Source organism: Mandrillus leucophaeus, unplaced genomic scaffold (genome assembly GCF_000951045.1).
Source record: "Mandrillus leucophaeus isolate KB7577 unplaced genomic scaffold, Mleu.le_1.0 Scaffold685, whole genome shotgun sequence".
Classification (NCBI taxonomy): Eukaryota; Metazoa; Chordata; class Mammalia; order Primates; family Cercopithecidae; genus Mandrillus; species Mandrillus leucophaeus.
The window spans coordinates 682,674-701,961 of NW_012107419.1; the positions used below are offsets into that span (position 1 = coordinate 682,674).

At 37.0% G+C, this 19,288-nt stretch overlaps 1 protein-coding gene across 6 annotated transcripts in view; it reads left to right on the top strand.

The window, feature by feature from the left end:
* The window catches only part of GRIA4 (glutamate receptor, ionotropic, AMPA 4), a 392,568-nt gene that overhangs the window by 249,343 nt on the left and 123,937 nt on the right, over window positions 1-19,288 (top strand). The window lies entirely within an intron of this gene.

Here is a 19,288-nt window from a genome sequence, read left to right on the forward strand (position 1 = left end):
AACAGATAATATTACTATATTTCAAATGATTCTGATTTCCTTTGACTATTATGTTAAAATCTACGAAGACTTTTACTCAGTTTTTAGGCCATACATTTTTCTTCTTATAAAGTGAACTAAATTTTTTGATCATTATAAACCACTGGACACTTGGACACAAGCATTTTCTCACTGATGCTATATAAAATCTTCGGTAACCCATTTCTACCCACAATAAAGCAGGTAATATTATCACCATAACACATTTATTCTTCTGCACTGGATGCTTCTACATGATTTTCATTTAGAATTCTGAAACTGTCCCTCAAATTTGACAGCATAACTCATGGGAACTTTATAATATGGTAGGGGAACACGAAGTGACTTATTTTAACAGAAATGTCCAAATATATCTGCAGTATGTGTGTGAGGCATTTTAGAAGGCACCCTGTTGTGCTGTATAATATTGATGGCACAGTGCCATGCTGTCATAGACTTAAAAGGCTTGAGCAATGCAGTTTCTATACCATATTATAGGACTCTCCAAAATTGCTTCAGAGGCTCTCAAACAATTTCAGAATTCCCTCTTTAACTTTTATTAAACTTAAAATAGTACAAACATCTCACTGACTCAAAATATCGTGAAAAATTGTGCATTTCTTAGAAAGCTACAGTCTCCCAAAGAAAGTGGAATCTGAACTGCTTCTCCATTTTAGTATTTATATGGTTTCAGAAATTGTCTCTTTTCATCTATTATTAACCAAAAGGTTTTGACCTTTACTTTTGTAACTTTTTCATAATCAACTGCCCTAAATCCTCAAAAACTATGTTCTTGCCTTCCATGACTTAGAGAAAGTTCTAAAAGCAAACAAATTAGCCTGTATAGAAACGGCTCCTTGTTTATTAAAAAGCCCTACAAATTTGAATTTTCTTTCAGTCTTCTTTAAGCATTTGGTTTGCTCCATGGCAAAATTTAGAAGATTAGCACTGCTCTATATATCTTAATGGCTTCTCTTTCACCCTTGTTTCTCTCTGATATGTTTCATCACTGAAAAAGTCACATAAGTCAACATTCAAATACCTGAACCAAACATAAGGTACAGAGCGGGTTCTTAAAAAAAAAAAAATTCTCAAATCTTTAAAAAATTATTTTCACTTTTGTTTCTACATCTAATATCTTATCCTCAACACTTTTTCTTAAATCTTTAGTTTCGACATTTGATGACAAAATTAAGACACAAGCACTGTTCTTTGTGTGATCTTGTGGGCAGAAGGGGCCAGTTCTGCCTGTGGATGATTGGCACTCCTTCACAGCAGGACTGTGGGCCTGGAGTCCAATGCCCAGCTTTCTTACTAATCCACCTCCCAGAATTGGCAGGGGAGAAAATTAGGATAGTGTGGAGCATTTTCTGGGAAGCTATTTTTTTTTAATTTAAAAAAGAGTTTTTATTCTAAAATTATGTCTTTCCTACTTTTCTAGAATTGAAGTGTTTCCTTTTATAAATTATGCAGATTTAGATCGTGGTTATAGGTTTTGTACTTTTTTTTTTTTGTCATCCTGACTTATTAAAATAAAGACTTGGCAAATCCAAATGGGTGCCTCCATTTTCGTTGTTGCTGTTGATCCAAAGACCGTGGAGCCCTTGAGTCCAAAGTCACACTGAGATCTCACTCCAGTTCGGATATGCAGTCTGCCTATTTAAACAGCTTATCTTATTCTCCCCAGGAGAAGCTAGAGATATCATAAAAGAGATTCTAGCTTCTGTACTGTGAATGTCACAGCTAATAGGAACACAAACAACTGTCTTTCACTCATTGAATTAATATTTACTGAGTACCTACTATGTACTAAGCATTGGGGGTATAAGTGGGGTGTGTTTTAATTTTTTTAATTTACTTTTTCACATGGAAGTCTCAGGGAAGAGCTCATTGAGAAGTTACCATTTGAGTGCAACATGAAAGGGGTGAGGGGAACATCTGGTTTTCTGGGGAAAAGCATTCAAGATAGAGGGAAGAGCATGTGCAGTGCCCTAAAGAGAGAGTATACGTTCTCCGACTGAGGAATGGCAATGAAACCAGTTTGACCAGAATAGAGAGAGCAAGGAGCCAAGGACAGGAGAAGGGTGTCCAAGAAGTAGAGGAAGAATGACATTGTAAGGACTCTTTCCTTTGCCCTACGGGACATGGAAAGCTATTGGAGGATTTTGAGTAGAGGTATACCAGGATATGACTTTAAATTTAACAGGATTAGTGTGACCGCTATGATAAGGATAGACTGAGAGGGATCACAGGCCAAAACAAGAAGAGACCTTAAGAAACTATTGCAGTAACTGAAGTGAGAGATGATGGGACTTGTACTAGGACAATAGCAGCAAAGCTATTGAGAAGTTTCCATGTCTATTTTGAAGGTAGACCGAAAGGGGTTTACTGACAAGATTAGATGGTACTTTCTGGCACACATTGATACTGAACCACTTTTCACATTGCTCAATCACCTAATACTTTGACTGTCAGTTTTGCTTAAGCAGATCATGAGATAATCATATCATGAGTCTCAGCCGACACCCTCTTAATCTTTTTCAAAGGTGTGGCTGCCGCTGACTTTAAAGGAGAAATGAAAGAGTGAAAGCAATAAGATACAATAAAGATATCTCTTTCCCTGAAACACACAGGAAAGTGGAGTTTCAGGTCTGCTGAGGCTGGGATCAACCAGTTGGTGAAGGACTCAGGAATTCTTACTGCACATCTGTTCCTGGAAGAATATGATGCTAAGAGAAAAAGAATCAAATTTTTGAATAACCTGTAAGTGCCCTGTTAAAAGATTTATTATAATGGAAACTCAGAAACTTATTTTGCTCTTTTTTTCCTTTGCTATATTCTGCAAATGGCTCAAATCCTCTTGAAGACTGTTGACTTCCTCTTAACTTTTCTCTGTCCAGAATTCCCCAAGGACAAGGACAATGTTCTCAGAGCCATGAGAGCAGTTTTGTTTTTGGGTTTTTTTGTTTGTTTGTTTTTAAGATCCTATAGCTCTTCCAAGCGCTCTGCCTTGGGCAAACCACTCTGGTTCATCCTTTGTGTTCACATCAGGAGTTTGATTAAATTGTCACTATGATTCCTCCCAGCTGAAAAATGCTTTGATTCAACATGGATTAGAATTGGCTGTGGAATTTGCTTGCCTAATAGGGTCACTTGATCTTCAAATCTACTACTTTATGTTGTTTTATAAAGGATACTACTGGGTTTATTTAACAGTTTTAAATTGGTTTGAAACATAATACACAATAAATAATAACACTCAATATATAACTCATTAGACCCTATCTTTGAATACTTTCATATACCTAAAAATTAATTTGGCTTTTCAGGAATAAAATCCAATGGATACACTCTGTCAACCCAACTGTATCACCTGTTTCTGTCTTCCAAAGCCAGGAAAGCCTTGACTGTTCTCCATGGGAATTTCACTGCGATTCCAATAATCTTGGTCTCAACATCTCGCAAACACTGGAGATCTAGAATCCTTTGCTCTCAAACACTTGATTCCAGTTCCTGGCCCTCAGTTCTAGTTACCTCAAAGAATTTCTAGTAGTTTCATAGGTTTCTGAAATAAAATGGAAGTGTTGGGACGATCCTATGTGACTCCTCAGAAGCATAGATATTGACCTTTGGCCAAATAAGGATGAGAAAAATAATACAAGAGACTCAAGAACTACCTGGATACTTAAGACCTCTTCATGGATAAAATCTGTGGACTTTATGTGACCTCCTCCATTGGTCACTTTTTTCTGTAAATGCTTTTTGCCAGCTCTCAGTTACAAAAAGAAGAGGAATTTGAAGATTATGAACTGCTTGATGGCAGTGTCTTATTTATCTCTGTTCTCTAAGACGTAGCCTGGTAACTGACTTCTGCATCTTGGTTTACCTACATAATCCTGGTTTGTACCTGATATCCTAGTGTAATCTTAACAGTGCCCAATGCCCCCTTCCACTTTTGAAAGTGTCTTGGTATCTATGATAAATTGTACAGTCACTCTACTTACAATAAGCGATCAAAGTTAAACACTGTTGAGCTAAAAATTTAATGAAATGGATATAACCTCCCCTTCCAATTTCTATAAAGTGACCAACCCAATATGAGTGAGTTTGTGATACAAGTCACCTTCAGACATACTTGAAAAGATTTCAGATTATTCTGTGGACAAACAGTCTATTATTAAATACGCCAAATGGTTTTCTTTTCTACTCCACTCTGACCTCATCATGTTTCAAGAACCTCTTCAAATGGAATATTGAGACATAGTAAATTATGAATTCTAGTGAGAGCTATGTTTTACAGCTGTATAATCCAGACCCTAAATGCCCTTGCAGGGAATAAAATGAAAATTAATGAACTGCAGAGCAATTGTAAAACAGGACCTTTGCATTAAGAACAACCTATTCAGTAACAGCTTTTAATAAGGTAACTATCCATTAACAGCATAATGTAGTCTTTGTACATTTCTAGGACTTATGTCACTGAGAAAATATGTTAAGAATTATTTCTCCAAAGATCCTAAAAGTTTCAGGTAATGGTTCCTTTATCTAGAATTGTTTTATTGCTATCATTAGTGCTATCCAGACTTTATTACTTCTGCTGCTGCTACCATTACTGCTACTACTACTATTAGCACTACTACCACTACTGCTACTACTACTATTGCACACATACAAACACACTTAGGGCACATTAGGGCAACGATCCCCAACCTTTTTGGCACCAGGGACCGGTTTCCTGGAAAACAGTTTTTCCACAGGGATGTGAGGGATGAAACTGTTCCACTTCAGATCATCAGGATCTTAGATTCTCATGAGAAGCACACAACCTAGATCCCTAGCATGTGCAGTTCACAATAGGGTTCATGCTCCTATGAGCATCTAATGCCCCTGCTGTTCTGACAGGAGGTGGAGCTCAGGCAGTAATGCTCCCTTGCCCACTGCTCACATCTTGCTGTGTAGCCAAGTTGCTAACAGGCCAGGGACTAGTAGGGATCTACAGATCGCGCGCTGGGGACCTCTACATTAGGGCACAGGCTATAGTGTAAAATATATCGGCAACTTAAGGGGAAACATATTCCATAACAAATCTCTTTATCTCTAGCATTTGATACAAAGATAGCAGGTAATTCAAGAATACATTTAATGAGAGTCTAAAATGCTGCATTTTTTTTTTTTTTTTGTTACTCACTGAATCAACATCCACATGTTTTAAGAGCCAGAGGGTAAAGTGGCAGGATACGACATTTTATTTTGAATGCTGAAAAATTTACAGAAAAGGTATTCCCACCTCCCTATGGAAAGTTATTTTTAGACAAAGCTAAAATTTTCCCCAAAAAGCAACTTTGGATCTGTCAGGCAGAACATTTATATAATTGCTTAATTGTGACCTTAAAGTTCTAAACCATAATGGAGAAATATTAGATTTGGAAAACTTTAATTACTGGTGTTGAAACTGACCCATTCAAACCACTGGAAATCTCTGTAGACGGCCCTATAGAATATTTGGTTCTGGACGTTGGAACTATCTGATGAGCCTGCCAGAATAGGTGGCTGGAAAATATACTCCATGAAATTTAACCAGTCAACTCGCTGAGAAGAATTTTGTAGAATTAACCACTTTAATTTTGGGTAATGTCTTCCAAAAATGATAATTTTGACATCTTTTGTGTCAAGTAAGCCATTATTTGTGGCAGCAATTGGATGACAAAAGCCTTTGCTTTTCAGGCCACGTTTAGTTGATAAAAATGATGTCATTAGCATAATGGAGAACATTTGCTTATTATTTGTTAAAAAACTGTCTTTGTCTAAAATGTAAAAGGAGTACAAGATCACTAAGGTACAACTAAAATAAGAGAAGGGACAGCAGGCAGCACTTTTTTGTACTCTTTGAAATTTTTAAACTCTTGTGTTAGAGCTTTCTTAATATTAAAAAAATTAATTGATAAAGATAGTAAATATTCAACATGTACAACGTGATGATTTAGAATAAAGGTACCCTCCTAATTGTTGGCACAATATTAAAATATAGTTTACTTTAAAGTGGTCATTTCAGAAGATGTAAGGTTAGAACATACACTTTTTCTGTCCCCAGAATGTAATGAAAGCATAGTGAAAGTTACAAACTGTCTCAGGCAATTATTGGAATTTACATTAAAGTGGGAAAATAACAGGATGGGTAGAAAATTAATACCTATGTATTTCTTCTACCAAACATATTCTGCTTTGAGCTCAAAGCTACTTCAGTTAGTTGCTATCCTGGTGGGAAACTAATGGTGCACACTAACTGTGCCATCAAGAGGTACTTAATAATGGAACAGCTTTTAAAAAGGTGTGGGCAAGTTTTAGGGACACCAACAAGAAAAAAGATGGTGTCCCATCCCAGAAGTAGCAAGAGCAAAGAGTCTTTACCACCATAAGTCTGAATAGGCAAGGAAGGTGAAGATGTGATTGTGTGGAGAGTGTAGCTGTATGGAGAATGCTGAATGGCAGGGACTAGGGCGTTTATTTAGAGATGCAGTCACCCCCATGTCAACCTGGCAGGAAAGGAATCATGTAAAGAATATGTGATTTCCTTGGGAGGCCAAGGCAGGTGGATCACCTGAGGTGAGGAGTTCGAGACCACCCTGGTCAACATGGCGAAAACCCGTCTCTACTAAATATCCAAAAATATTAGCTAGGCATTGTGGCAGGTGCCTGTAATCTCATTAACTCAGAAAGCTGAGGCAGAAGAATTGCTTGAACCTGGGAGCCAGAGGTTGCAGTGACCCCAGATCGCACCACGGTACTCCAGCCTAGGTGACAGAGCGCTAGACTCCATCTCAAAAAGAAAAAAGAAGAGAATACCTGACTTCCCTCTTCTCCCTTTGATATGTCGCATGTGATTCCTTTTAATCAACTCAACTGGAAGCCAAAGTACACAGCTGCAGACCATACTGGTCAGCCTCTTCTAACACTGATACAGAGCAAGGTCAGGCAAAATAAAAAGTGGATGTGGATCTGGACGGACACTAAGTATCTAGCTCAGTTCTTAAGGAGACACCTAGTGTAACCTCTGAGTGGCAATGACCAGCATAATAATAAATCTATAGATCTGGAATATACACACGTTTGCCTTTTGTAAAATGAATAGCTAATTGAGGAGCCAATTGGAGTGGTCCATTTGGCAATGATGCTGAACTACCTATTTAAACAGATTAGCAGCAGCAGCACAGCCAAAGTAGTTTTCACTGTCAGGTGGATCAAATGAGGCAGGACCAGTGCACAAGCCCCAGATAAGGAGAGTGCTAAGCTATATAAGCTTGGGAGCAGCTCTGCTAGGACTATTAAGCCAGTATAAATAGAATTTCATACAACAGTGGTTATCCTTTACTTTCTGCAACCTTAACTACCAAACATAAAACATAGGCATTAATATCTCAAACTTTACAGTCATAATTAGCTCTGAAAACCAACCCTAGGATTCTCCACTGGAATTTGTTGTTCTCAGGGTTTTTAAGCCAAACTTATTAAAAGGATTTGAACTAACAAATTACTTCATGTATTTACTGTGTTCTGTCACACTACATCTAAACTTGCCAATTTTAGAGGCATGATACCAGTGTTTGCCCAAATGTGTATAACAATTTAATTCACCAGCACAATTCATTTGATCGTGCCTATCGGTTTCATGAAAGTAAACTTTGAGGCCGGGCGCGGTGGCTCAAGCCTGTAATCCCAGCACTTGGGAGGCCGAGATGGGCGGATCACAAGGTCAGGAGATCGACACCATCCTGGCTAACACGGTGAAACCCCGTCTCTACTGAAAAAAAAAAAAAAAAAAAAACTAGCTGGGCGTGGCGGCGGGTGCCTGCAGTCCCAGCTACTCGGGAGGCTGAGGCAGGAGAATGGCATAAACGTGGGAGGCGGAGCTTGCAGTGAGCTGAGATCCAGACACTACACTCCAGCCTGGGCGACAGAGCAAGACTCCGCCTCAAAAAAAAGAAAAAAAAAAGTAAACTTTGAAAACCTTACTGAGTTTCTACCAAAATGTCAGTGGTACATGGTACCATTGTGAAAAAAAAGCAAAACAAAACTGACTAATTGCCACATTGTAAATATTTGATGAAAAATAAATAACTTCATCTGACTTCTCCTCTTCATAATACAAACTTGGTTCCAATTTGTTACAGTTATAGAAGTTATTGTATACTTTTTTTTTGCATTATTATAATTCTCAGGCACACTTACTCTAATTAAAATATAAGTACTTTTTGGCTTTACCATCTTAATACCTATTCAGAAAACTTGCCTACATTAATCCCGGCATCAATAAAAGTTATTCTACACCATAATTCAAACTTAATTTGTGAAATAATCCTATGGGATTTTGTGACTGTTTCTAGAAGGGAAGAACTTGGGCAAGCATATAGCTAGATCTAAGTAGTAACTCAAAAGCTTTTTGACTAAAGTCGACCTAATTCTACGGTTTAATGTTTGATGTCCTTACAGAGAGAAGGCAGTTGATAGTGTGTCCTATGCAGTGCCGGGACGACATCATTAACCAAACTGGACCACAGGGCAGCATTCACAGGCTATTCTGAAGAAAGAAACTGTGTTCATTATTGTAATCTTTGCAATGGTTGTAACGGTCGGGCTAGAGCGACCAGAGACATTTGGGGAAAGGAGAAATGGGAGAAGGGGGCTTTATCTCCCTGTGAACTTAGAGGGAAAGCAGCAAACATATGCTCAATGTAAAGAGCAGAAGCCACCACATTCCTTGGAAATATCATAGTATCCAGCAGTGCTTCGTGGTCAGGGATATGTCTGGGTCAAAAATGAATCCTTAATAGGGGAATAAAATTAACCCAAACTGCATGGAATTAAGTTTTCATTGTATTATAGACCATATCATAGAGGAGAATAAAAAGCAGACTCTAATATCAGACAGAATGAGGCTTTACCAATTCATAGCTACATGACCTTGGCCAAGAACTTAACTTCTGTATCATCAGTTTCCTTTATATAAAATGAAGATAATAAAACTAACACCACGCCAATAAAGCACTTAATACAATATTGAAGGTCCTGGATTTGTCAGGTCTTTAATAATTGTTATTACTATTACCTTTATTATTATTAGTCTTGATCAAATGGGAAGGGATATATAAAAAGGGCAGAATTTTTATCCTTGTCATTTAATTCAACCTAATTCCCTCTTGTTGAGCTTATTCTTTTCTTTGTCTGAAAAAAATAGGGAAATCAAGATGAATAAAAACTAGTCTCATACTTAAAGGGAACTAGACAGGTAAACTAGCAATTACAGTTATAATTTCACATCCCTGAGGTAAGTGACAGGCATGCTATACTTTCCAAGGTAGCATGTAGAACTTATGTAATAAATGATTTAATTAATTCAGAGTAGCATGAGCTGTAATTACTGTACAAACAGCTAGGGAAATGTAAAGAAAAAAGACAAAAACCCCACACGGATGAGGCCAGAGAAGGGTTGTGAAATGGTCTAAAGCTGAAGTTGAGGCTTAAAGAAAGATTAGAAGTTGCCAGTGAGTGTAGGGCATACAGACTTTCTTAGCACAGGGAATAGCCATTGCATTGTGTTAAATGCAAGAGAGAGTCTGGTTTATTCAGAGAACCACCAGTTTTCAGTATGAGTTGAGTGATGCATACTTAAGAGACACAGTGAGAGATTGGTTTGGGAAGAACAACATCCATCCTGTCGCCGCTCCTGGTCATTTATATTTCTTCTTTCCCTCATTTTCCTTCATAGCACTTACTACCTCTTGTCATTCTATTATAAATGTATTTGTGTATTGCTTCTTGTCTGCCTCAGCCACTGGAATGTAAACTTCATGAAGGTAGGCACATCTTACTGTTCCATTTCTATATCTGCAGCCTCTGGATCAGTGGCCTGAAATATAGGAAATGCTCAACAAATATTCATTGAATGAAAAGTGCAAGAAGAAACAGAGAACTGCTCATGAAATGTCTTAAATGTAATATTTAGGAAGAAATGTCAGAATTGGTGTGGGATGAGGGTGAAGCTGAGCAATGAGTCTGAGAGAATCTCTTAGATTTCTGACTAAAGTGACTAAGTAAACATCTAATGACCAAATATGGAATGCAAAAAGCAGAACTAGGTTTTTGTTTTTCATCTGGAGGGAGTGTGGGATGTTGAGTTATACAGTATGATTCTCCTGGAGTTGTAGGGATGTATTTCTTCACCTATGAAGAATCCGCAATCTACTTCTCTCAAATGAACAGCAGCATTATAAGTTACTCTACCATGTGGAATGAAGCTGATTTTTATTTACAGCAATAGAAAAGATTATCATGACTAATAAAATCCTACATTAATCTTCTTCATTACATAGAAAGTCAAAGGTGGAAGATTAAGAAATTTAAATAAGCTTCCTCTGAACCACAGAGTTGAAGTGGAAACAGAACGTTTGCAGTTAAAAGTAACAGAGGCTACCACTGACCCCATCATTTGTCACCTAGCATGCTGTTCAAGAAATCACTCTGTATTTAGATAATCACCTCAGTGTCATTTCTCCACTAAAGAAATTTAATAGTGAGCAATCAAATGTATTCACTCTCAGTCCCTGACATGAGTTTACAATTACTTCTTAGAACTGAGCTAGCCTCAGTAGGATATAAAAATTAGGCTAATCATATGGTGAATACTTACTTCATCCTGTGTTTTTTCCTGCTAGGAACAGAAATTGTCTCCATAATTATATGCAAATACTTTCACCAGAATCATCACAAGAAAATTATGTACTGCTACTCCTGCTCTAAAGAAAAGACGAAGTAATGTTTTAAAATATCACTTTCAAATCAACCAAAATGAATGGTTTTGGCTTTGTGTATAAAAGCCAGATCCAAATTAATATTATTTACAGTACACAGCTTGGCATGTGAATATAACAAGCTGATACTTAATATGTTATGTAACACTTCTTTGAGTTTCGTTGCTAGTGATTACTTTTATGATTAATTAATGAGATCTGTTGGACTCAGACTACAACATAGGGTAGAATAAATTAATTGGTCTTTTAAGAACCAGAAGTCTTTGGACAGCATTGGCTGTCTTGCACCCTCAATTAATGAGTCAATTTTGCAGGTTAGCTCAGGATTTGTTTATATGAACCAAAAACATTTCTGTTTTTATCATTTAGAATGGAGTCCTTTCTGAAATGAATTTCACACTTACTTTAATTCTGAGTTTTTTGAAGCTTATTTTCCCTCTTATTAATGACTCAGGATGGTTGCTATGAATAAAGATTGTGAAAATCGGAGATTAATATTAAGGGCTACCTTAGGATGTCTCTAAAGGTATTCCTGCTGAGATATGTGGGACTCTAGGCTTCTACAACTCAAGACCTCCCTCTGCCATTTGTAGAGTTGTGGAGTTTTTGCATTTACTTGCCACATTATTTTAGGACCTAAATGTACAAAGTATAAATTAAGTAGTTTTCAGTCATTCAGATGCCACATAATATTACTTATTATTCATTCAGAAGCTGTCTTTGGGATGAACAATAAGATATTGCTGATATTTCATTATCTTTGATCAGCAGAAATGAAAATTTCATATGGCTCCATCTGATACAATGAAATACCTCCGGGCTGTTATGAAGATAAGTACAGAATTGTTTGGGGAGCAGGGGAGTGTAGAATTTAGAGAAAAGCAAACAATCAACACTCTCCTTTCTTTCTACTTTTTCTGGAGTGGGTCTAGGTGAGAGGAGCTTTGGCATCATGCCTGTATTAATTTCAGTAGTCTGCTATTTGGATTCCCTGTCCTCTTTCTCTTTCCACTCTTCGGATGCATCATTTCCACTATATGAAGCTAACATTATAAAAGCAGTTTTATAAATCTGTCTCTTCTCTGCTCCAAAGCTTCCAAGGTTTCTAGTGTTTCACTATTGTTTCATGATTATCAAAGGAGTAATTTCTAAACTTTCAGTATTTAATTATCCAAAAGTATTTATTGAGTCCCTTTTAGATGCCAAGTCTTCTTCTAGGCACAGTGAACAAAACAAAGTTCCTGACTTCATGAGCTTACCTTCTAGTGGGGGAAACAGACAATAAACAAGGTGAGCGAGTAAAATCTAGAGTATATTAGGTGGTGGTGAAGTGTTGAGGAGAAAGTAAAGCAGAGAAGAGAAACAGAAAATCATAGGATGAAGGAGTTGAAATTTTACATAAAGTAACCCAGAATGGCCTCACTGAAGAGAAGGCATTTGGGTAGAAACCTGAGAACATAAAGGCAGAATCCTGAAGACCCATCTTGGTGAAAGCACAGCAGGGTGAAGCCCGAGGCAGAGCACCCCTGGCAAAGAGGCCAGATGGCTGGTAATGTTTGAGAGTGAGAGAGAGGTAGATGACATCAGTATAAAGGAGCAATTGGAGAGTTTGGACCTGTAAGTGGTGTGATCTGGCTTGCCTGGAAAGTTCCATTCCTGAAGCTATGAGCAGTGTGAAGGGGAGGAAAGAAAAAACATGTAAACAGGCACTTGCAATAATCCTTGGCAAGAGGCTGGGGCCTAGGTGGAGGCAGTGTTGGTAGGGAGAAATGGTCAGGTTTTTGATATATTTTGGAAGGTAGTCTTGACAGAATATGCTAAAATACGAGATGTGCTTGTGAGAGAAAGAACAGAATTGATGGTGACTGTGATTGAAAGGCCTTCACATCGCAGCCTCAGCCTTCCTTGCTAATTTCATTGTTCTCTCTGTTTGCATGCTGAGGTGTGCTGAAAAGTCCCTAAGCTGGAGAATGGAAGGCTTGAGTTCAATTCACAGTACTGCTATTTAGTGGGGTTATGCTTTGATATAAGTCACATATGTTGCTTTTATTTCTTCACCTTTATGGTGGGGATAATATCTACTTCACAGGGCTGTTATGAGGTTCAATTGTATTGTGAAATACTAATAAAGCATAATATAGTTTATGAATACATTACTCCAGCAGCCTGCTCTATTAACTATCAACAATTAATAATTTCTTTAGCATTCTTCAAGCTCCTGCCTCTGTGCCTTTGTTTTATGATGCAGTAGCTCCTTCCTCCTCACCATCTTTATTCATCAACCCTTTCCATCCTTTAGGGACCATACCACAGTCCAAGTCATTCTCTCCACGGTGAAACTCCCTTTGAAAGGATCTATTCTTTTGCTTAACATGCTTTCCCAAAGTATCGCAATATTGAATAGGTTTGACACTCAGAATTATGTCTTACATACTTTACATACTTAATATTAGATAAAGACCTCATTTCAGTGCCTGTTAACTCACAAACATATATTTTAATTCCCTTATAAAGACTACAATGGTTGTTTTTTATGCACGTTGGAACTGTGAACTTTATACAATGTGACATAAAAAAGTACCAAATCAGAATTGTAAATTTTATATAGTGTGATATATAAAATATATAGTAAAACAGATAAAAGAAAAAATTGTACTTTATGAGCAAAATAATAGCTGTATAGTAATTATGCCAGATATTTATTCTGATTGGAAATTAGTCATTTGCTATTTCAGTTTAAAATTATTCAAGGCCGGGCGCGGTGGCTCAAGCCTGTAATCCCAGCACTTTGGGAGGCCGAGACGGGCGGATCACGAGGTCAGGAGATCGAGACCATCCTGGCTAACACGGTGAAACCCCGTCTCTACTAAAAAAAATACAAAAAACTAGCCGGGCGAGGTGGCGGGCGCCTGTAGTCCCAGCTACTCGGGAGGCTGAGGCAGGAGAATGGCGTAAACCCGGGAGGCGGAGCTTGCAGTGAGCTGAGATCCGGCCACTGCACTCCAGCCTGGGCGACAGAGCGAGACTCCGTCTCAAAAAAAAAATAAATAAATAAAATAAAATAAAATAAAATCATTCAAATTTTTCAAAAATGCTTTACTTAAAATAGAAACACATTGCATTTATTGTAAAAAGATGTTGGTGGAGGCCCACCGTGCTAAGAAGATAAAAAATGGTAGAATCAAACTTGAAAAGAGATCCAGTGTATTCGCAGGGAATATTCAAAATCTACAGATTGTTTCCATTGATGTCTATAACCAGAGAGAAAAATGGGTTTCTCAGACCTCTGTCAGAATTTATTATACTACTTTGGGGGATGAAGGAGGTGGCTGCAAGGATAGTTTTCATCAGAAGTCAATTGACACCTGAAATCCAAACAGAAAAATATGTGCTTCTGAAGGTCAAAAAAACCCTAAGAGTTCAATCTGAAAATGGAAGTAGAATGACCACCAGTAGAATAGATAGTGGTCAGACTCAAATCATCTCTCTCTTTGTCATTTATGTGTCATTAATCACCAAACTAATTTATCCTGTATCCTTAATCTAGAAACTATTCTCCTTCCTCTGCATGGTCCTAAATCTGGCCCCTATTACTTCTCACCTGGATTACTACCATGTGGCTTCCTAAGGGATTTTCCCATTTCTGTGCTACCCACATCCATTCTATTTTCCACACTTCAGCTATAATCATCCCTCTAAGACACATTGTTCTGTCACTCTCTTCTGAAAGTCTATGAAGCAAAACCTAAATTCCTTTAAATGATAGAGAAAGCTCTTGTAATATGTCCCTTGCCTGTTCATCTCTCCAGTCTTAGAAGCTCTTTCCACAGCCCATGCCAATTCTCCACATATCCCTTCTTGTCCTTCCAAACACACAAAATAAACTGAAGCTTTTGAAGCTTCTGAATGTGACCTGCTATGCAAGATAAAAAGTATATTCATAAAGTCTTTTAAGGAGAGTTTCCTGAAGCCTCCACACAACCTTTCCACTTATAACCCATTGCCCACAACTCAGTCACATAGCCATATATCTAGCTGAAAGAGAAGCAAGAAAATATATTTATTCTGACTGTCCATAGGTCCAAGTTAAAATCTCCCCTTCATTGCTTTGGATGAAATACACCTCATTGTATAAATAACTTTAACTTTAAAGATTTAAAGTATCAAATTTTCTTACAAGATGTCATCTGAACTAAATATGAATACTAGAGAATCAGAAGACAATAAATGTTAGTGTCAGAAAATGCCTTAGGAAAAATCTAGGACCCAGAATAACCACCTTTAACAATGATTATTATCAATCCATCTTTGAAGATGAATTTTCTACTTTTACTCTTGAGTGTCTGTAGAAAAGAGAAAACTCAAGACACTCCATCTTATCTTCGGTTTACAGGAATAGCTTCAAGCTGTAAAAGTAGGAAAATCTTTGCTTATTGTTAGTACGCCCTTTTTGAACTACAGCATAAATAAATACTATAGTTACAGCTGCAGATAATTTTACCCAAGCTACAATGTTGGTTACTCCTCCATGTGCTGAAACCTGGGGGTCCAGACTGTGGCCTTTGAACGTGTTATTTCAGTACTAAGCTGCTTTGGAAAGAGTCCAACCTAAATGGTTATTAAATCTACTCCACAGTTCCAGCATGGTGGCATTAAATTCAGTGAGGATTACAGAATCTTATTCCTTTCTGTAACTCAAATCAATATGTGGCATTAGAAACACACAGACATACACACCTTTTTCCTTGAATCTGCAAGTTTTGGGCACTGACAAATTGTGCTAGACCAGAGATATTGATGATGTAGTAGCAAGTACCTCCATAGCAATTTACACAATTAATGAGGGAGGCTTTAATTTAACTAACTACAAGCTGCTGCTATGCCACTTGCCATGTTCCCTTTTCAGGCTCAGCAACCTCCCATGGGACAGACCTAGTCTTCTCCTTCCCAAACCAGTTCCCATAATCTAGATGTTTCTCTATCCCATATTCATCAAAATGGCATACCCTTCATCTTATTTTTTACTTCATTATTCTGATGATATTCCTTGAATATTTCCACATTCTTACCTCTTCCCATTTTCTCCTCAATTTCACAATCTGAAAAATGTCTTCTATATCCAGCATTCCATTAACCCTGCTCATGTTAAGTGCACCAATGACCTTCTCGTTGAAAAGCACAATGGACACTTTCTAGTTCTCATCCAAGTAAAGCATTTTCAGGGCAAATGCGTAACTCCTTCTTTTCTAAATACTTTCTTCCCTGGCACAAATGTATTCTGCTTCTCTTTCTGCTGCTCTGTGTGCAGACAGTTAAATAACTCTTGCAAATGAAAACATCAAATAAATAAGCCCAGCTATTGTTGTGAGTAGCAACATCCCTGAATTGGTGCTCATCCAAAATAGGTCATAATCCATGGATGATGTAATAAGTGTTGACGTGTAAGGGTGCAGTAGCTCAGGACTGCTTACCTCATTTTGATTCTATTTAACATAATTGATAAAATCTTTATGTGATATCATAACACTTAAAAATATTTTATATGTAATTGACAGTGTTTTTAGTAACTATGAAAAAGCTCTTAATTACTATTATAATCTAATAAAGTGATTATGTCAACGGTATGCTCTACTATTCTAAAAAATTATTTTCATCACATTGAATTTATTTATACAATGAGGTGTATTTTGCATAATGGGTAGTTTACCTATCAGTTTTGCTAGATCGTAAATTCTTTGTAAAAACAAGAATCACATCTTTATCTTTTGTTTCACCTTTGTATTTCACATTGCCTATCTTTTTAAAAATGTTCTTATAGGTACATAGTAGCTGTATATATTTATGGGGTGCATGAAATATTTTGATACAGGCATACAATGCATAATGATCACATCAGAGTAACTGAGTATCCATCACCTCAAGCATTTATTCTTTATGTTATAAACATTCTAATTATACTCTTAAAGTTATTTTAAAATGTACAATAAATTATTGTTGACTTTAGTCACCCTGTTGTGCTGTCAAAGACTATATCTTATCCATCCTATCTGACTATATTTTTGTACCCATTAACCATCCCCATTTCCCTCCTCCCTCACTATCCTTCCTAGCCTCTGGTAACCATCATTCTACTATCTCCGTAAGTTCAATTGTTTTAACTTTTAGCTCCCATAAATGAGTGAGAACATGTGAAGCTTGTCTTTCTGTACCTGGCTTATTTCACTTAACAAAATGTCATCCAGTTCCCACATCTTTATCTTGATATACTTTATAGAATTCTGTATGCAGTAGGTTTTCAGTATATCATGTTGAATTAAAATGTTAGACAGCTTTTTAGAGTAGAAGCAAGATTTAAAATATCCTTTACAGTAGTGAATTTCCTGTTCACTACGTGATATTCACCTAAAACTGAAGTATTCATTTTTCGGCAAACAATATTGTACGACAGATTTTCTAATAACTAGGAGATACAAATCATAGCCAGATGTGGAAATAGTATGACTTGACTTATGATTTTCTAGTTTATATAACAACTAAGTTACATAATCATAGATTCAACAGCAGTATTTTATCCTAGTTACAATGTATTTCCAGCTATGTTAGCAAATAAATAAGACACTCACATCTGAATATCAATGAATAATAAGAGAGCATATTAGAATCAAACATAGCTTATAAAAGAATATAATTTTAGCCAAGCTCTGAAACTATTACTGCATGTCCTTTTCTCTGCAATGAAAGGATGCCATTTATTTCTGACTATGATTAATGGGGCTTTTTAAGTAACCAACTTTCTTTACCATTCAACAAAGATTGTGTCCTAGGGTTCTGTCTGATTCCAATTCTAGTGTCATTTTAAATCTAAAAAATCAGATAATGGAAGGCTGGATTTGAATTATAATTTTGTTTTTAGATTGAGTCCTTCACTTTTGTAAGGTAAGTGGGAATACCTATAAATTTCATCAGAAAGTGTGTGGCTCCACATTCTGTAAAAGTCATGTCAGCAGGAGAATAACAACATGCATCCCTAGTCCTGACATGAAGCCTGACAGCCACATGATGCCAGAAATGCAGCAATATTTAGAGAATCGTGCCAAGCTGTGAATTGAGCACAGGGAGACTATTTCTATGTGTGGGGGCCGTTTTTATTATTTTTACAACACTCAAGCAAACAAAAAAATGTTAGCATTATTCTGGTATGATGATAAATAAAAGGAGAAAAAAGAAAAGTAATACGTCAATTGGTATTTTTAAAAGCATTCATTTTAAGTCAAAGAATATGTTCATAGGTGTCAAAAAATGATTTAAAGGAACATTGCCTCAGTTACCATCAGAGCTTAAGCCCCTGCGACAGAATAAATGAGGCATGAACATATATATTAAGGAAGGTTTCATATCATCATGTTACATATGCGTTGAATGGGAAACAAGAGAAAGAGTGCTGGGGTTTGGGGGCAGGGGATCTAGGTAAGATTTGAAAAGATAATTACTGGCACGCATTACAAAAGGAAAGACTAAATGGAGCAATAGATATACCAGAACAATTATATAGTAATTAACATGCCCTCTTTATTCCCCTTCGGAGAATTTTTTTTCATTTAGATAAAAATGAATCCTGACTGCCACAGTATTTCATTTGGCAGGATATCAGGTAATTTATATTTCAAATATGATCTCATCATCAGTTCCATCTGTTGATCTTAACTGAGCATCAGTAATATTTGGAACTCTGATATGTAGAAAACATACCTGAAAAATTAAAAATCCCTGAATCTATGAGACTCACATACCAATTAGAAAACTCAACGAATAGGCCCTTATCTTGCAAGGGCTTTACATTTGTTTTAAAACTTCACTTTTAATCCACCCAGCTCTCTACCCAATTCCAGGATCACAGGAAGAAGAAACTACAGATAGTTGCTATAGAATGAGCTCAAATAAGTGTTAGACTTCCTTAAAGAGGACTAGAATATTTTGTTTATGCTAAACCATAAAGTAAAAATACAACTAACAGGCTCTGATCCTAACCAATCTTAGTGTATGAGATACTTATACATTCAAAGAATCTTTTTTTTTTATTCTTCTCTCACATTACAATTCAAAAATGAGAGATGGGACTGGGTGCTGTGTCTCATGCCTATAATCCCAGCACTTTGGGAGGCTGAGGCGGGTGGATCACGAGGTCAGGAGTTCAAGACCAGTCTGGCCAATATGGCAAAACCCCATCTCTACTAAAAATACAAAAATTAGCCAGGTATGGTGGCGTGAACCTGTAGTCCCAGTTACTCGGGAGGCTGAGGCAGAAGAATTGCTTGAAGCCGGGAGGCGGAGGTTGCAGTGAGCCAAGATCGTGCCACTGTACTCCAGCCTGGGCGACAGAGCAAGACTGCGTCTGAAAAAAAAAAAAAAAAAAAAAAGGAGATGAAAAAAAGGCAGGACAATCAAGACAATGTTGGCCTGAAGAT